The following is an 18449-nucleotide window of genomic DNA, read 5'->3' as shown; positions in this document are numbered from 1 at the left end:
AAGTGAAAACTGAATTAAGCCAGTTTTTCCTAAGATCACTGGCACAGAAAGATGCACTGATGTCTTGAATTGACCTAAATCCAGTACTTTACAATGTTAAGACCTATTTAAGTGACTTTCTCAAGAGGTTTAGGCACATGTACCCTCTTGAAAGACCCTGCTGAAATTGTGAGCCTTAATAATCTCTAATCATTCTCCTCTCCTGAGAAACACTTTCATCATCAGTTGTCTCATTAGACCAACTCCCTTTCTTCTTTGCAAGATGAAACCCCCTTGTTAGTCTTGTGTGTGTGGTACATCTGGGTTTTGGAGTGCTGGGAGGTGGCAACAGAATGTATGATGGGGAGGTGACACCAAGAAGCCAATTCCTAAAGCCTGCCCTTGCTAGGCAGTGCCATGGCAGAGCTTACTGGATAATGCTCTCTGCACTCACAACTGCCCCAGCTTGGCGTGGGCAGGAGCTGGAGAGGAAGGGTCAGACAGGGCAAGGGAATGAGCCCCTGTGGCTTGAAGGGAAGGCACAGCTCAGGGACTGTCATCTCTCAGCTCTCACACTGAAAGTGAAGGGGCAGGTGAGGTCTGAGCAGCACAGGCCTCTGCAACACTCTCCCCCTTCTGCTCTGCTCTTTAGCAGCCCAGCTCTAAAGCCAGAGAAGTCATCACCCCAGGGAGGCTACAGGGTTTCATGTTGGAACCCAGGACATTCCTCTGACTGCCCTGTATGGCTCAAGACCCTGGCAAAGGGGCTCAGAGACCTTGGCATGGAGTCAAAGACACCTGTGCCTTTGATTTTAACCCATGGAAAAAATTACCAACTTTATGTGAGGATTTACAAGCCACAAGAGTTTGAGTAGAATGATACTTTGTCACAGGGGGAAAAAGTAGAATTTTGGGGATTTAGAATGGAGGTTCAAGAGGCAAGACGGAGGAATCTGGGTGTGTCCTCTCCTCCTCCTCCTCCTCCTCCTCCTCCTCCTCCTCCTCCTCCTTCTCCTCCTTCTTCTTCTTCTTCTTGTCCTCCATCTTCTGCTGGGATGGTGACACTTTTGGATTGGTTTAGACTAGAGACACACTGTCTAACATAGATGATAGGTATTGGAAAATTACTGTAAATAAAGTACACGTAGTTCTCAGTATAAAAAACTAACAGTGCCCCAAGGGCAGTCAGTGTGCCTCAACCTGACCTGCTGGACAGACCTCAGCAGGTCAGAGAAAGAATGTATTAGATAAGAGAAAATAAACAACCTTGAGAACCAGAGCCGAGGAACCGCGACTTCTTCTTCAGTCGCAGGGCTGGGAAAAAAGACTCTTTAATACCTCAAGAGCCATTTCAGCAACACAAAACCTGAAAGTTTCACATCCAAAAACACAGCTCAGATGTGATTCTGTTTTGTCTGCCATGTGTTTGTCTGCTTTTCCTAAACCCTCAAGTCTCTCGGTCGGGGCGGATGGGATTCGTCTCATCAAAGTGGCATCTGCAGTGTCGGTGCTGACTTCAGCAGCAGTCACCCGGGGCTCCCAAAGGCTCTGCAGGGATGGAGCCAAGGCAGCTGAAGGAGTCCAGGGCATGATTCATCTCTTCTGAAAGTGGATGTCTAAAATAGGTCTGGAAAGTTGTGCTCGGGAAGTGCCGATTTCCCTGGGCTGGCTGTGAAAGGAGCTGACGGTGATTAGCTCAACATCCCTGTTGAGGATATCTGTGTCTAGTCAGATGAATCCTACCCAGATGGCTTTTGGCTGTGTTTGTACACAGAGCTCAGCACAGGGGGGCCGTATCCTCAGTCGCCGTGGATGTTACTGTGATATAAATAATACCACCACCACCACTGAGGGCACGTACTGTACATCCCTCGTTATCCCAGCTCCACAGACATACATCCTCCCATCTTCTGGGGCTCCATCTGTATTTGTTAATATCATCAGAACGGGGGGGCGGACATGTGTGGGTGAGCGAGTGTGCGGTGTCCTGTATGAACAGGTTGAGATGGGCTGATATGATCAGACAGCTCTTCTGCATCCTGATTGATTGAGGTGTTCTGTTTCCACATTAACTTGCAATAAAGTGCTCTCTGATGCCGATATGCATTCATCATGTGCAATTGTGGAGACTGTTTATAACTTAATTTACTCCAAGGTAATGATGATTATATCTAAACATTTACGGAGAGGTCAGTGCAAGTAAATTTCTCAGTAATTTCGTTTTGCTTTTCTTTCTCTTTTCCTTCTCTTTTCTTCAGCCAGCCAAATTATCTCAATGCTCCCTACAGACCTTCTGCTAATTCCTTTGTTTGCAGTGACAGTTAGTGGAGAAAGAAGGCTGATTAACTGCAGGCAGCCTCTGCATTGAGCAAGCCAGCAGTCTAACCAGAGGTGCACACTGAGTCTCTGCCTTTTATTTTAATTTTGACCCGCAGGGATGTCATGGGCCAGAGCTGTCTATTAGGATATATCTGAATCCTGTGTGTGTTTGTGTGAGTTAGCAATGCTAAGCAAAGCTTCCCACTAACACTGTTAAAATTGATACTTTCTGCAGACGTGAGAGGGGGTGGCATCTGTGCCGCACTAGTTGTTCATCTGATGATGATCTGCTCAGTGCAGACCAGGGGTGATCACTTTTAGGGTGGGTGCAGTCAAGAAACCAAGTTATTTATGGCACCTTGGGGTGTTTGTTAATTTTGGGTTGTGGGCTTCTTCTTCCATTTCTTCTGTTTGTTCTTTTTCTGTGCTCTATTTCTCATGTGATATAGTCTACTAAGGGGATTCCATTTCTTCTAGGAGGATTTAGCCCAATGGGGCTGTGGTCTGTAGATGATACCCAGCCTGTCTGCTAATATTTAGAACTGACTGGCGCTGGAATTTTTCACCCAGGAATTTTTTTGAGGCAGTGTGGAAAATGGACCATTTTGTTATCTCTGAGGGAATAGGAATTTCACAATTTTGATATGAAACAGCTGAGAGGATGTTTCATTTTGATGTCTTATGAAAAACATCTGGGGATCCCTGAGCTTCTTGGCTCCCCCTGCTCCATAGGCAGAGCTCCAACACATCACATTATCCCTTTCCTTCTTCTCCTCCTTCAGCCATGTCTGTGTACTTGTGTGATCCTGAGAGCTGTTCTTTGTTCAGGAGTTTTTGTCACTAGGCAAGCAATGAACCCCAAGTGTGTCCCTCAGGCAATGGGATGCCTGGATCCTGGATGAGTGGTGAACCCAGAAAGAAGATGGATGCTGATATCCTCGATCTCATGAAGATGGCACTTCATGGGATTGAGGATAAGGGTGGGTAAGATGGGTCTGTAGGATCTAATTGTCTCGTGCTCTCTTGGACATCAGCATCAGCACAGGAGGATTCATTTCTGCTCAAGAGGTGCAGCCACCCACCAGCCAATGGCTGTTGTCAGCTTTGGGGGGCTGGCAGTGGATGTGACTTGTGGCAGTTTTGGACCTAAATGCTCTGCAGAAAGGTGCTGCAGTCTTCCCTTGAGTTTGGCCACCACTGGTACTCTTATTGCTGCATCCTATCACAGTGATCCACATTACCTTTACAATTTACCCTAGTCCTGCTTTAAATACTGCTTTACTTCCATCCCTGGCATGAACTCTTCAAATATTTTCTCCTTTTCCTTTTCCAGTTCTATTTTCCTTGGAGGAGCAGTAGAAGCCCAGTAGCCATGCCTTCCTGAGCAAGGATCATCGCCTTTTTTTCCTCACCCTGTGCTATGCCACAGCAGAGGGATGCCCAAGCTCTGTGGCTGCTGATAAGTGATTGCTCCATGCATCTATTGGTGATTTGGTGGTGAGGACGTGTTTTCAAATGTTCCTCAGAACATTGGATCATCCAGCTGTGGCCCTCAGCTGCCTGGATCCAGCTGGAATAAGGACCTGTCTTGCAGTTCAGTCTTTATGACGAGGAGAATGGCAATGCATAAATCCACTGTCATTCTGAATCAAATGCTAGAAGAGAGAAAAGATATTGAACCACAGAGGGGGAAAAAAATTATGAGTGCAATCTGCTCCATTAAAAATTTCATAGGCTGTTACCTTTACAGTGCAATTAGCTGAGTGATTCTGGTGCTGTTGGAAGGCAAAGCAGTGGATAATCAGAGGCAGAAATGCCTGTGCAGGTACATTTGCAGAAAACCTTTCGGTTATAGCTGCTCCTCACGCGTTCCCAGCACGCTGGTAAGTCACCAACTGTTGATCGCTTCCCTTCAGCCTCACTTTTCTCCTTTGCTTGTGTTTCCTCCCACAAGTCCAACAAGCCCCGGCCCCTGTGCCTTGATGTCTTTGTTCCCGGTGCAGCTGCTGTGGGACAGTGGCACAATGGGACCCGTCAGCGCTGGGGAGCGGGGCGGGGGCTGCTGCAGGCAGGCAGAGGGGGGCTTTTGTCATCAGGGAGTGTTTGCCACCTCTGATGCCAATCACTTTGGAAGAGTTAATGCTGACACGGAAAGCAGCGAGAGGGCTTTTCATGTGAATTCTGACAGAAAGAAAGGGATCCTGGGAGCCACAGAAGTATGTTTCCATGGCTGAGTGCTTTGTACCAAGTTTGTGGTTTCTTTTTAATGCAAACTGATGGCCTTTTTTCCACTGCAATACTGGGGGAAACTGCCCATTTCTTTGATAAATGGCCTGATTCCAGTCTTGCTTGCACCAGACATGCAGGAGGAGGCATCAGGGGATAGGCTTTCCCCATGCAGAAAAATGTTTGGGGTTAATTCTTTGCATTTCATCATGAGGACTCTAAGCCATGAGACTTATCTCAAAGCAGAAAGATTTTACCACCCAGTGTTTGACACTTGAGCACCCTGGCTGTGTGCTTATGTCCAAAGGCTCAAGTCAAACCTCAGAAATTTGGAGTGGGCAGGGGGTAACTTCTCACAAATGAGAAGGCAGACCCCAATTTTTACATCTGCTGTCTCTTGCTCTGGCAGCTGAGGGGCTGCTTTTGGCTCATGTAGTTGTGCAGCACGGGAGGTGAACTCTAGGAGTGGACATGCACGGTGGGAGCACGAGCCAGGCCTGCATTTATCTGCATGTCAATGAACAGCCAATTCTCTGATTAATTTGACAGCAAGCCCCCTGAAAGGCGCTGGGAGCTTTCTGCCGCCCCCCCAAAGCCTGGAGTTCAGTGTCATACAACTGCACAACAATCACTAATGAGAAAAAAAATATTCTTATTCCTCCTGGCTGAAAATGATAGATTTCCTTAAAAGCCAGACCCTGACATTTCAGTGAACTGTAGCTGAAGACAAAGAATGTGCATTGTTTCTAAACAGATGCAAAAATAATAATAATAAAAGATCTTCTGCTTTTCAAGCCAATCTCCCAATTTCCAAACCTGGCTCATGGTTTTTCTCATGCTTCATGATGACAATGCCAAGTCTCTGTTGTCAGACTGCTAAAAAAGCTCATTCAGTTTCACCCAACTACCAAAGAAATGAGCAAAATCAGATCAGTCTCTGCTGTTGGGATGGAGTTTATGTCTCTTGCTCTGATGTGTGCCTTAGAAGAAGCAAAAGCAGGAGGTTGAGCTCCAAGATGTCCTCTCACTGTCATTCTTCTGTGGCCATGCCAGGGCTCCCTTATCTTCCCTCTTTCCTAAAGTATCTCCTCACAACACACTGCTTACCAGAAACGATCCATAATTCAAGATAATTAATTTCTCAGATTGAAGCCACATTGCAAAATACAGGCTGCCCTGCACAACTGCTCTACTCTGAGGCTTTCCCTTCACTGCTGGTGCTTCTGCTCCCAGGACATTTCCACACCATTTCAAAACTGAAATTTCTCTCCTTTCCTCCAGGAAGGAAGAATTCTAGCATCCAGGTCCACTTCCAGTTCCTTTGTGTGAAAGATCCCATAGCTACGTTTTGGACTCACTTTTGGAAATGTGGTGGACTCCCCAGAATGCAAAAGGTGTGTTTTCTTTCTAGGTTATTTCACTATCATAGCTCACAGATCCTGGGCTGCTTGGGTGCCCTTTGGTATGTGGGATCAGATGACTGGCCAGGGCTTCCAGAAACAGCCTGAATAGAGTCTGGGGTGAAAGCAGAACCCCAAATCCCATCCTGGAAGGGAACCAGTAACACTGTTAACTTGTTAGCACTCAAAGAGCTCCGGGGAGAAAAAGGAACATTCAGGGCACCTTCTCTTCAGGTGAGGAGTTACTGCACTGCAGTCAGGGTATGAGTGGCTATTACTATATTAGCTATGGGATAATTTTGGAAGATGCAGGCACCTGCACCTGGTAGTGGGATGGAGCTAAACTCCATCAGACCTGCTTGAGGCCCTGGCTTGCATAAAATCCTCATTGTGGTGCTGTGTTCCTCTACATACAGGCCCTGTTGTGCTGCCTTTATGTTATTTGCAGAGGATTCTGGTAACCAGAGGCTTAAGATAAATCAGTTTTTTTGTTGTTGTTGCTATCACCGTGGGCAGCCTGGTACTGCTGAACTGTGGCCAGGGTCTCCAGTACAGCATATTCTGCTGCCTCCTACAGCTCTGCTGGAAGTCAGCTGTCAGGCCAGATGTTTAGCAACTATTTTTCCTAGTCAGAAATTAGTCCCTATCAGGTAGCAGGTGGCATTTTCTCTCCTTGCTGTACAGTCAGAGGCCTTGGAGAGTGAGCATCTTCATCCTCTCTCACCTACATCTATTTTCAAGGGGCAGCAGCATGGAATTGGCACCAGCAAAGCCAATTATTTGGAAGAACAGAGAGGAAATGAAGGTAAGAAAAAGAAGTGTCTCTAATGGACCCAGACCAACAGCAGAACATCCATGAAATTATTATTTACAGAGACTTTGACTTTTATGACTATAGTCTCAAACAATGAGGGGTATCTATTTTCTGTTGGAGGCAGTGGAGCATTTCTCTTTAATGTTAAAAAAAAGCTGTGCACACCTGGAGAGAGGGATATGAGGGCAAACGTGCCAGACAGGCAATGCAGCTTTGCTCTCCTAGCTGCTGCTGCAGAGATGGGTGGGGAGTGGGTGGGCACATCTTGCAGAGAGAGTTTTGGTTGCAGCTCCAGCGAGCACATGTGAGATCCTGAGGTGCAACTCCCCACTGATGTGCACCTGGCATCTGCTTTCCCTGTGCCAAGCACAGCCCTGCCAGGGCTGGCTCCTGGAGCAGCAGAGGTGTGGCTGAGCAGGGACTAAAACCCACTGCCTCCCACAGGTTTAGGGCGTGAAGGAGAAGAAAACAAGCTTTGAAGACTCCCCAGGGAGCAGACTTGGTATCTGAGGTCTCTGGGGGATGCAAGATACCTACTTATCCATAGGAGTCTGTGTGCAAGAGGGCTTACAGTTTTCCCTGGAGATTTGCAACTTCTGCTGGTTTCCCCAGCATATAATATTGGCTTGACAACTGTAGCTAACTTCTGGTTCCACTTGCTTTTCCTGTTAGCTGGGAGTGTTGTGTGCAAAGAGGAGCAGACCTCGTTTATGTCTGCAGAGCTGAGGGAGGTCAAATGCAAGCCAGGAACGGCCCCAGTTGCCACTCAGAGCTTGAGGAGGGAGATGTGGGGAAAGCTCTGTGTGAGTAACCCTCAGCTGGAGAGTGCTGTGGGGATTTCTGTATGTGTCACATGTGTATTTATGTTCAGAACTGCTGTGTTTGCCTGGTGGGAGCATGGACACAGGCATGTATTTGCATAAGCCAGCAGGTTATCATGTTAGCTGGCTGATCAGTTCTGCCTTTTAGTGGTTAAATACTTCCCAGATCAGGTCAGACTGTGCAGAAATGAGCTGTGTTTGAGAGGGTTTTGGGATAGACCAAAGGGTTTGGATACTCTGGTGGCAGGGGCTCTGATGAAAGACAAGCTGAAAGCCTGGCCCCTCATGGTACTCAAAAGTCAGGACCCTCACTGGGCTCTCCAGGAACTGCTCCATCTTTATGCCAGATGTCTCCTACCTTCCCTGCAGGGTCAGCATGCAGTCAGTGACTCCACATGATCTTTGGCTCTTCCACAAAATGTCCCCATGGGTCAGAGGGCAGCCTGTGAGGCTACTGGCAGAGCACAGCCCTTGAGGGACTGGGGAGCCCTGGTGTGTCCAGTGATGCTGCAAACCATAGACACACCCTGGCCCTCACTTGAACTCCAGGGGTCTGGTTTCCAGGGGGGATGCAGAAACAGATTTTAAAAAGGCATCAATCAGGATATCTCTGTTCTCACAGACTGCCATCCCATGGCTTGTACTGACTGACTCTGGTCACAGCTCTCCTGAAAAATCTTTGGGGTCCCTGAGACCAAATGTAAGTTCCTACTGGCTGTGCCAATGTGAAGGATTTTGGTAGGGCATTGACAGAAGCACAGCTGAGGTGACAATAGGTGGGAGCAGCCCTGGCCCCATGGTGTCTGATTGTCATGTTCTTGTTTTGGGCTGCTGTGGGGGAAGGATGGGGAATGTGCCTGCTGGTGACTTGGGCTGTCAGGTGTGGCTGAGGGCTGTCTTCAGCCAGGGAATCAGCAGAGACCCACAGCATGGCAGCAAGATCAGGAGAAATGGAGTCTGAAACCCTCTGCTGTGAGGCAGCGGCATCAGGGCCCACAAAGAGCTAAAACCTTGTGCTTGCATGCTGCCTGCTGGAGGTAGAAAATGCAAAACAAGACAAAAAACCCCCAGCCAAATCCTCACCTGGTGCCAGCAGCATCCTGATGTCAGCTGAGGCTCAGCCCCGTGCTGGCACCAGTCCTTGCAGGCAGCTGTGGAAGGGGAGCAGTGCTGGGCAGCACAGCCGCTCCTCTCCTTCCTCCCCATCCTTCCCAGCCTCCTTCTTTACGGGGTTAATTTTATTTTTTCCTCCAGGGGTTTAGGAACAGCCAGCTGAAATGCGCAGGCCAGCTGCCTGCCGGTGGCAGCAGGAAAACAGGCAGACAAAGCAGATGGACACAGCAGGGGTGAGGGAAGGAGCGCTGTCTTCAGCGGGCCATGGGCACCACCAAAGAGTAAACAGCTCTCCAAAGGGAGCCGGGAGCCAACTCCAAAGCCCATCCTCTCCCAAGTACTCAATCACAGCACATTAACAAGAACGCCTGGACTGCTGGGGGAGAGTAAACAATAAGAGGCCATGCTGGCAGGAGAGTGGGAAAAAGCAGAGCCCCCTCCAGCTAATATTTATTGAAAAGGGTGTAAAAAGTGGCTTGCGGCTCAGCCTGCTGTCAGCGAGCCGCAGTCTGTGCTGCTGCTCATCTCCTTTCGGGACGACCACCCTTTCCCTATTCTCTGTCCCTATCCCCATGTATCCAGAGGATTTATTTGAAAGGAGGAACAAAGGAAATCCAGAAGCTGGAGGTGAATCCACTGCCCCTTCCTCCTGAACTGGCCATGGCTCCATGGATGCAGCCTCACTTCCCAAACCCAGGCTGGCATTTGAGGCCTTGACTGCTCCGGCACCGCGGCTGTGCTGCCACCCAAGAGCTCTGCTCCCGTGTGGGAGGGGGAATTGTGTTTGGGGGACCAGGGCTATTGTTCAGCAGCAGGAGGGGGTGATTTTTCTCCTACTTGTGCCAGCGTGACTTTCTTGGTTTTGCTGGAGCGGCTCCTGATTTATGCCTGGGAGCTGGATCCCGCTCGCCAGGCGCTGCTCTTTCATCTGCAACATTGCAGCGAAGTTTGTTTACAAAGCTTTTGGCACGGCCGCAGATTCCTTCTCCCCTTCCTCCCCCTTCCCCCTAATCAGCTGCAGTTTTCTCTCTCCTTTGAGTCCCACTGAAAAACTGATTGACCTTTGCGAGCCGTGGCTGACACATGAACCATGCAAAATCCTTTCTGCTCCCTCCTCCCTCAGCCCCGTGCTTGTTTGGGAACTCGGCCGCCTGCAGCAGCCCGAATGGGTGGCCTCAGGCAAATGAGCTTGGTGCCTTTTGGGAGCTGCTTTGCTTTTAGTGTTGGGCATCCTTGACATTGGGTGAATGTGTGTTTTGCGGCTGAGCCTCCCCAGCGCTCTTTGCAAACGATGACATTGCTAAAAATGTGCCTCTGATATGCACTCAGTCCCAGGTTGCCTCTAAAATGGACCCATTTAAGCAAAATTGCATTTCAAGGCAGAATATGAAAACTTCTGGCCCAGTGTCTCCCTTCACCCCAGCAGGGTGTAGCCACAAGGAACATGCACAAAGGCAATTTTAATCCTTTTTGGGACCAAACTCAGCAAACTCTTCCATGAGAAGCCAGCCTGACCTGCAGCAGCTTTCTGTTTCAGCCGTGGTGTATGAATTTCCCATATTTGGCCCGTTGAGCAACTGGAAATCTAATGAGAGCCATGAATTTGCCATAAATATGCTTAAACTGTTTTTTGTTTCTATATTTCTTGAGGGTAAAGAGGCATGGGAGAAGAGGTGGCCTGGTGGTTTGGCTAAATTGTCTTTGCAGCCATTCCCACCGACTCAATGTCCAGTGATATTTGGGCCATAACACTCTTTTACACCTTCTTGAGCACATGTTGGACCTTATCCCTTTTACCATATTTCAGAGGTGGTTCAGCTTTCTGTTGTGTTACTTCTCTGTATTGCAAAAGCAAGGTTCAGAAGCAGCTTTCCACTGCTGGTAGAAATTGAGATGTTTTTGAGGCAGGCCAGCCTCTGCTAGAGGCCTCTTGCTTTCTGCCTTGTGTTTGAAAAGCTGGAATTGGAGGCAGGTGAAAATATAATAGAGATGTTTTCTTGCTATTGTCTAAAGCAGTTTTCTTGCGCTAACCCTGGTGTGTTACACACCTTGGTGAAATCTGAGTGTTGCTCACCTTATCCAAGGTGAGCAAATCAGAGGAAATATAAACAGTAATTTGTAGCACACACAAGGACAGAGCTCTGAGAAAAGTGCCAAGGCAACCAGGGATGTGTCAAAGAGTGAAGGCTGCTCCAGCTCTAGAAGCAAGACATAAAGTTTCCATTTCCACAGAAAGACAACAAAAAAAAATGTCCAAAAATTGTCAAAAAATTGCCCAAAAAGCCCTGCACAGCAATCACACAGTCTCCTCAGACTCCAAATGTGAAGCACAAGGGTCCCATGGGTCACCCAAATGTGTCTGGCCTGTACCCAGCCAGGGGAGCTCTGCTGGGCTGTGATGCATCCCAAATGACCCATACTCAGGTCATGGGTGCCAGCAGAAGGCTTTTACTGGACCCCGGGAGAGCATTGGTGTAGCTTAACAACACAATCTCCCTTCCTTTTTCAGGGAAAGATATGTCCTCAAATCAAGTAAAAAAATAAAAGCATTTTCTTCACTTATCCCTCCTACGATCAAATTCCTCTGGTGCTGATGGTGGGCTTCTCCTCTCCCTGGGAAATACATCAATTTGATTTTCTCCCTCAAAGGATAAATCACTGAAAGACACCACCCCCCAATTTCTCCTCAATTGTGGCTGCCTCTGGGTGCTAAGGGAATACCATTGGAAGGAGCTCCGCTTTGTTTCAGTCCTTCTATACATGCTCATTTTATTTCTCATGCCTCCTTCCTCTCTGACAGCTTTTTTGGTTTTATTGTTTTGGGTTTTTTTCCCCAAAACATCATTTTCTTCATCAAGAGCTGGTGCTGCCTGGGCTGTGCCTGTAGCAGCTGAGCACACTCCAGTGTCTGTCCTGGGCAGTCTGTCCCTGCCTCTCCTCTGCCATGCTGATTACCCCACCAAAATAAAATTATTGAAATCAGCAGAAGAACCTATGTGCTTAGGGCCTGCTGGAGGGCAGTTGCACTGCATGTAAGTGTCAAAAAAATGACATCTACAACTGATGGTGGCAGAGCCCTGGCATGGTGAACATGACCAGTCAGCAATGGGAAGCTTTTATCAAGGGGCAGTAAATATTTAGCCCTCCATCTTCTCTGGGCAGTAAGTGAACAAGGTTGGCTCCAAAATATCCTGAATCTTTCAGCACACTGTTCTGGTTTTCATGTGGTTCCACTCCATCTCAGCCTGGGGATTAACCCTTATTATGATACTTTCTCTTTTACCCCATGACCAAATAAAAGCTCCCATATTTTGGGGTGTTACATGGATTTATCAGACAGAGTTGTGTGAGACATGCTGCTCTTTCCCTGCAGGTGTGCAGAAGAAGAGTGGATTAATTTTGAAGACATTTCAAGCTTACTTTTCATTTTTCCTCATGCCTGCATCTCACCACTTGGATGACTTGGCTGGAAAATCCAAGTGGAGCAATGATCTCAGCCTCTTGAGCTCGGATCATGGTCTTCAGTCCCCTTCTGAAGCCCTCCTTGCTCTCCAGGAGCAGATTCACCCCAACCCAAGGGCTGAAGGTGACTTTTGTGTTGCTGACCCTGGGACCTGTGGCTGCTGGTGCAGATCCCAGTTGAGTAGAAGAGCTCATGGTGCTTGTAGAAGTGGACTGAGACTCAGTCTGATGCTCCACAGTGCTGCTGCTGTGGAGGCTTTGGCAACTTCTACATGGGACAATGGGTTCCCTTGGAGGGCATCAAGGGAGCTTTACCTTTGGCCTTAGTGATTTAAGAATGCCTTGTCTCTGTGGCTCTTAATTTCTTAAGATTGGATGTTTTATGGATTTAGGGTAAGTCTGTGCCCTCCAGAGGTCTGCCAGGAAGCACCCAAGGCAGAGGTACCTTGCTTTTGGGAAAGGGTCTGCTCTCTTCTTGGGAATACAGCCAGTGCTGGATACCACAGTGGCCTCAAAGAGTTCCAGAGGGAAGGCAGCTCTGGGCTGGAAAACAGGGGCTGAGGAGCACGCTGTGCCAGTGGCTGTCTTGTTTGTCTGTCAGCCTAAAACTTGCATGACATCATTCTAAGAACAAGAGCTTTCCAGCCAGTAGTGAGGGGTATTATGAAGTTTCCTTACTTAAGGGCTATGCAGTCTTTTCAGGTCCTGGGAAGAGAGACTTTTTCTGCAGTGAGTCCTATACCCCAATGTTTTTCTCAAATGCTGTTTGCCAGCAAATTATCTGGATTTGAAATTCAGGTGAGATGCTGGATGAAAAAAATATTCTTCCCCATGTTGCTCTGCCCTCTAAGGTGGCTGATTTATTTTTTAAAGACATCACTGCTCCCCTTGGGAATGGTGTCTTGTTCTGTTTTTTGCTCTAAGGAGGTAGCTCTTTTCATGTTTATCTTTGATTCAAGCATTGTAAGGAGCAATCCCCCTCACTTATGCACTTCATTGTATTCTGGCCACGAGAGATTCTCCCCTACTGTTTGTAGCTCTCTTTTCAGTGTAGCCAGTAAAATATTTGAACAGAAAATAAAAAAAGAAAAGTAAAAAGAAAAAAAAAAAAGACACTAAACAGCCTCCAGCATTTAGAGGATAAAACAGGACATAAGTGGAAGGCTTACTGTGGTTAATGCACAAGGCTGGGAGGCCTCAGATGGACCATGGCCTCTCTGTGCTGCTCTTCTTCTGACTTCTGTGACTTTGTCTCATTTATTTGGCCACCTTCTGGTGAAGCTCTGGGGTCCTTAACAAACCCTATGTGTTCTGCCTGGAAAACCCATGTAAAAGCAGAGGGACAAGCAGAGATTTGAGGTCTGAGGTGGGAGGGAAGATGCTCTTTGTTAGTCCAGCTGATGACAGGTACTTCACCTGGAAGAGCTCAGACAGCATTTTGACAGTGTTGGAGCATGTGAGAGGCTGTGCACAAGCAGATGCAGCCTCCAAGGCCAAATAAATGGGGAATTTTCCCTACTTCAGCCATTTTTCCCCCTTTCTGGTGAAGGGAAGACTTGGGAAGCAGTGAGCCCACAGGTAGACATTTTGAAGCATGAGCTGTTGCCAGTGTCAGGATCCACACTTGCTGCAAACATTTATGGGAGTTATTTCAATGTGGTTACACATCCATGCACCTATTGGAGCCCCAGCTAGGCTGAGGTCTCTTCCCCTGCTGATTTTTTGGGGCAAAGGCAGTTTTTAAGTTTTTACTGGGCTGTAACAGGCAAACCTGTGTTAAAGGGTCTTAAGGTTAATTTTGTCCTTCAAAGACCTGCAGTGAATTCGAAACTGAGCCAAATTGGCATGAAGGGGCATGATAGGGCTGAGTGTTTGGAAAAGTAGAAACTCACTGTGATGGTTATCATGGGGTGGTTTGAAGGGAGGCCTCCAGCAAGAGCTGGATCAGTCCAGGTAATTCAAGGTCAATTAAAAAAAAATCCCCAGAACTTGTTTGGTGTTTTTTTTTTAAACTTCTGGGGTGTAATGGCATGTTGGAGGATGGAGCAAAAAAAGGGAATATTTAAATAAATAAGGAAATGTTTCTTTGTGGGAGAGGGACTGAGTGAGCCTGTGAATTAATGATCAGTTTTTAATTTGTCCTTTCATTGCTATCAATGAAAATGACAGAATGACTGAGGTATATGTGCTCACAGGAAAGATGTGAGCCCAAGAGAATGACATCAGGACTATTTTAAATATATTTTTTCCTTGAAGAAGATACTTCCCTTCACCTCTAACACAAAAAAATGTGATAACAGAAAGCAAAAGGGCAGCCTGAAATTTACCCCTCCGTGGGAGCTGCTCTGAAGGTATTGATCCCTTGAGAGTAAAGTTATTTATCCTTCACTGCTGTGTTTGCTGTGAGTAAATTTCTCAGGAAGCCTGGACAACGCTCATGTCCCATCAGAGTCTTGAAGTCCACCATCCTTGGGCTGGCAGCTGCCCTTGGCAGAGGATTCAGCCTCCCTGGTGCTGTCAGATGCCATTTTGCTGGCTGCAGACCTGTGCTGTTTGCCAGTGTTGGGTGGTTCAATGCTGGGTGTGTTTCAGGACACCAGGGGGACAATGAGACACTCATGTTTCTGAAGATCCTGATTTGAAAAGGCTGGTGAATGTGAAGAGTTGGAATTAATGTATTGGAGGCAAAACCAGCCTCCATGGCTAGATTTGAATTCTGATTACTGGGAGCATTGATGTTTGATCCCCACAGCCACATCTAGTTGTGCAGGACACCATTAACCTTGGCTCTGCACAGGGTTGTCACATTTCCCACTGTGGAATCAAAAGGACTAATGAGGTTTTCCGTGCAATGAAGCTTCTTGAGGGTTTTCTTCAAGAACAAGCAGTTTACCCAGCTTCATGCTTACAGCCATACATTCACAGCTATAATGGGCACCTTGTTTCAGCCAAAATAAAAAAGGTATTTCTGAGTCTTGGCAAGGCTTAGGCTTAAAGAAACTCTCCTTTTGGCTGCTCACTTGGTGCTTGTATTTATCATCTCTAAGTCAGGTTTGTAAGGGAGTGGTCAAGGGTTTAGCTGCCTGGGGGAGTGACCTGGGTGGACCTGGGTGGCCTGAGGTTGTAGATTCCATTGTGCATCCCCCATCTCCATGGAGGCTCTGGAGCAGTGAGAATGTGTCTGCAAACTGCCAGCCATGCCTTGGCCTAATTAAATATTCATTTTGACAAAATACCACAAACACAGGAGACTTTCCAGCAATTGCTTCACCCCAGGTAATGAACTACACTGGCTCACTCCATGGGGCTCCCACGATGCATTTGCTTCCTCCCTCCACCCTCACTGCTCACCTTGCTCAGCCTCTTGTTCCTTGTAATGAACAGGGAAAGATCGAGCTGGGCTCTTTTATTTCATGGCTGCCTTGTCTTAGTGCATCCATCCCCACAAATGCTTCTATTTTTGTCTCTTAGAGAGCTGATTATTACATTCCACACTCTCTTCTGTGGCCTCTGGCTTTGAGTTAAGGTCTTCACCAGGTGTGTCAGCTGCTGGACTGGACCTATAGCCTCTCTCTTTCTCCTGCACCTTGGCTCAGTCTGGGTTTTTGTCACAGAAAATTTCTCATTCTCAACACTCCCAGACATGAGCAATGCAACTGTGCTGCTGCCAGCAAACACAGCCCCCAGCAGGAGCTTTTATGACAATATCACCTCAGCTCTTGCCACTTATCCAGCCCTGTGGTGCTGTCTTAGGAAGTGACCTCATCGTTTCCTGATTCTGAGCTCAAAATTTGGGGCACGGGGCACAAACGTGCACAGCACTGACTGTTGTGAAACCTTGGTAGCCTGGTGAGCTCATCCTGTGTGAAACCTTTCCTCAGCCTGTCCCTGCACTCCCAAACCAAAGTTCTGCATCAGGGACCATGAACTTCCCGGGTGGTCTCAGCAATCACAGGTTTTAGCCAAAATAAGGGTCACTCTTACACATACCTGAAAATGGAAATGGAAGGACTGAGTGTCAGGCTCCTGGCTTCAAGCTGCATTTCTTTTCTTTTTTGAGATGAATAGGCTTCTTGTGGAAGGCATCAAGCTGGACTGTTCTCCAGTCCAGCTTAATTCCCATCCCACATCCTGACCAGTTCTTCTTATCCAGGGCAGATGCAAAAAACCCCACTGTTACAGAACAACTTAATCACAGAGAAACTTCTCTACAAAATCCTTGTTTTGCCTTTTTTTCTCATTCTCCCATCCCTCCAAGCAAGGAGTTTTATATCTCTGATGACCTGCTAGGGCTTTTTTGACTCCTTGCTATTATTACTCCTGTGGCTCATAGATCATAGAAGAGTTTGGGCTATAAGGGACTTTTAAAGGTCATCTGGTCCAACCCCCCTGCAATGAGCAGGGACATCTTCACCTAGATCATTCTTATTATTGGAATGTCCATACCTGCCCTGAATGTGTGGCTTGTAGAGATGTACTAGTTCAGTGAAATGCACAGGAAAATTATGCATTGTATCAAATTTGGGGCAGAAATCCTTCAGTGAGCTGATATTTAGTGACTTTATTTCTTTGGTTTCCCAGATGATTATTTAGCCATTTTCACCAGAAAGTTGTCTCAGTGAAATGAGAACTCACCCACATTCAGGATAAATTCACATTTTATTTTGGGTTTTTTTTAGGTTTGAAAATGTTGGGTTGTCTTTGGTGGAGGATGTGTGTGCTAGTTTTATTTTGTGTGTGTGGCATCCCTGCATATGTTTTGGATTGGTTCAGGAGCTGAAATAGCAAAACAAGGTTTTCTTTATTCAAAAATGGAAATGAAAAGATCAAACAGCTGAGAAAAGAGCTATGTGTAAATGCTTTATGTTTTACTGATTATTTAGTAGATATCAATAGCAGTAATTATTATTACTGTGACTCTTTCTGCTCTTACTTTCCTCACACTCCTGACTTTTTCTAAGTTGAAGTTTTCTAAAATGTGAAACATTTTGATAGCTCATTCCTGTTTGTTTTCCACCCAGTCAGGGTGTTTTAAACTCTGCTACAATCTGCCTAGAGGCTGTGGCAAGCCAAAGACAGTGGTTTGTGCAGTGCACTGGCAGAGCAGGAATTCCCTGCACAGAGGTGGCACTGGGTATGTTGATTTCTCTTACCCTGCTTCTGTAGAAGTGTGTATTTGACTGATTATTAGCTTCCAGGGAGTACCTGAAAGTCCTTTAGGTGAATATCTAATATCACAGAGATGCTCTGATTTTTGGGCTAAGGATGCCAAGATTCAGGAATGCAGCAGAGCTTGATTGGCAGGCTCTAGCAGGGGGAAACTGAGACCTAAGTGATGGTTGTTGACAACAGAGGGCAACTTCAGAAAACATCCCGCAGGAAAGAAGGTGTGGGTAAATAAGGGAAGGAACCTGCACAAATCCATGTCCTTTTGCCTAATTTCAGCCATTAGAAGCTGTGGAAATGCAGGATGGAAATAATTTTAGGCAAGTAGGTTTGTTGCAGCTACACAGCTGAGTGTGTTATGAAAAGGGAAAAAAAAAAAGCGCCAAATCAAAGTTTTCAGGCTCTATATTTTTGGATGGGGTTTGCTGAGCTTTTTAGTAGATTTTTTCCCCCCCTGAATTTGGCACAGTTAGCATGACAGAAGCTAAGATGATACATATGTTTTATAACTGTAGCTCACATTGTGAGTTTAAAATCAGTTTGTCAATGTCTCTTCTCCTTTCTCTCTTTTCTTTTTATTTGCTGTTATTCTTCATGAAAAAGTTCTGCAGCCTCAGCCGAGGAACTGGATGTCATTTTGTTGAGGGAACAGCAATGACATTTTGTTTGGATGGGACTGACATTCTTGCAATTTGGATGGCCAAGAGAAAATGACAATCAGACAAGGTTTTTTTTCCTCCACATTATTTCTCAAATCCTGTCTGTGGTTGTAAGAGCATTTATTTAGAAGAAAATTAAGAGAGGAATTTCCATAGGTAAGTCTAATTAGGTAGAGCAATATGCCTAGGGTGGCTCATGGCACATTTGGATGTAACGGAGACTCTGAAAAACACTAACTTCGGTTTCCCCAGACATACTGGCCACTGCAGATGTGTTGACTTTATATATCACAGGGCAGAAAATCCACATGCATTCAAATCTTCCAACATGCCATAGCTAAAGGTGCACAATATCCTGCATTTCTGCATTGGGCAGCAGGATATATCAGGGTAAAATCTAACACCGCAGATGTGGGAAGGTTGCCTCTCATGTAGGTCTTGTTTATCTTCTCAAAAGTGAACATTTTCCCAGTGAATCCAATGTCTGTAT

Source organism: Molothrus aeneus, chromosome 1, assembly GCF_037042795.1.
Source record: "Molothrus aeneus isolate 106 chromosome 1, BPBGC_Maene_1.0, whole genome shotgun sequence".
NCBI lineage: Eukaryota > Metazoa > Chordata > Aves > Passeriformes > Icteridae > Molothrus > Molothrus aeneus.
The sequence above is the reverse complement of the archived record's forward strand: the minus strand, read 5'-3'. Positions refer to the sequence as shown.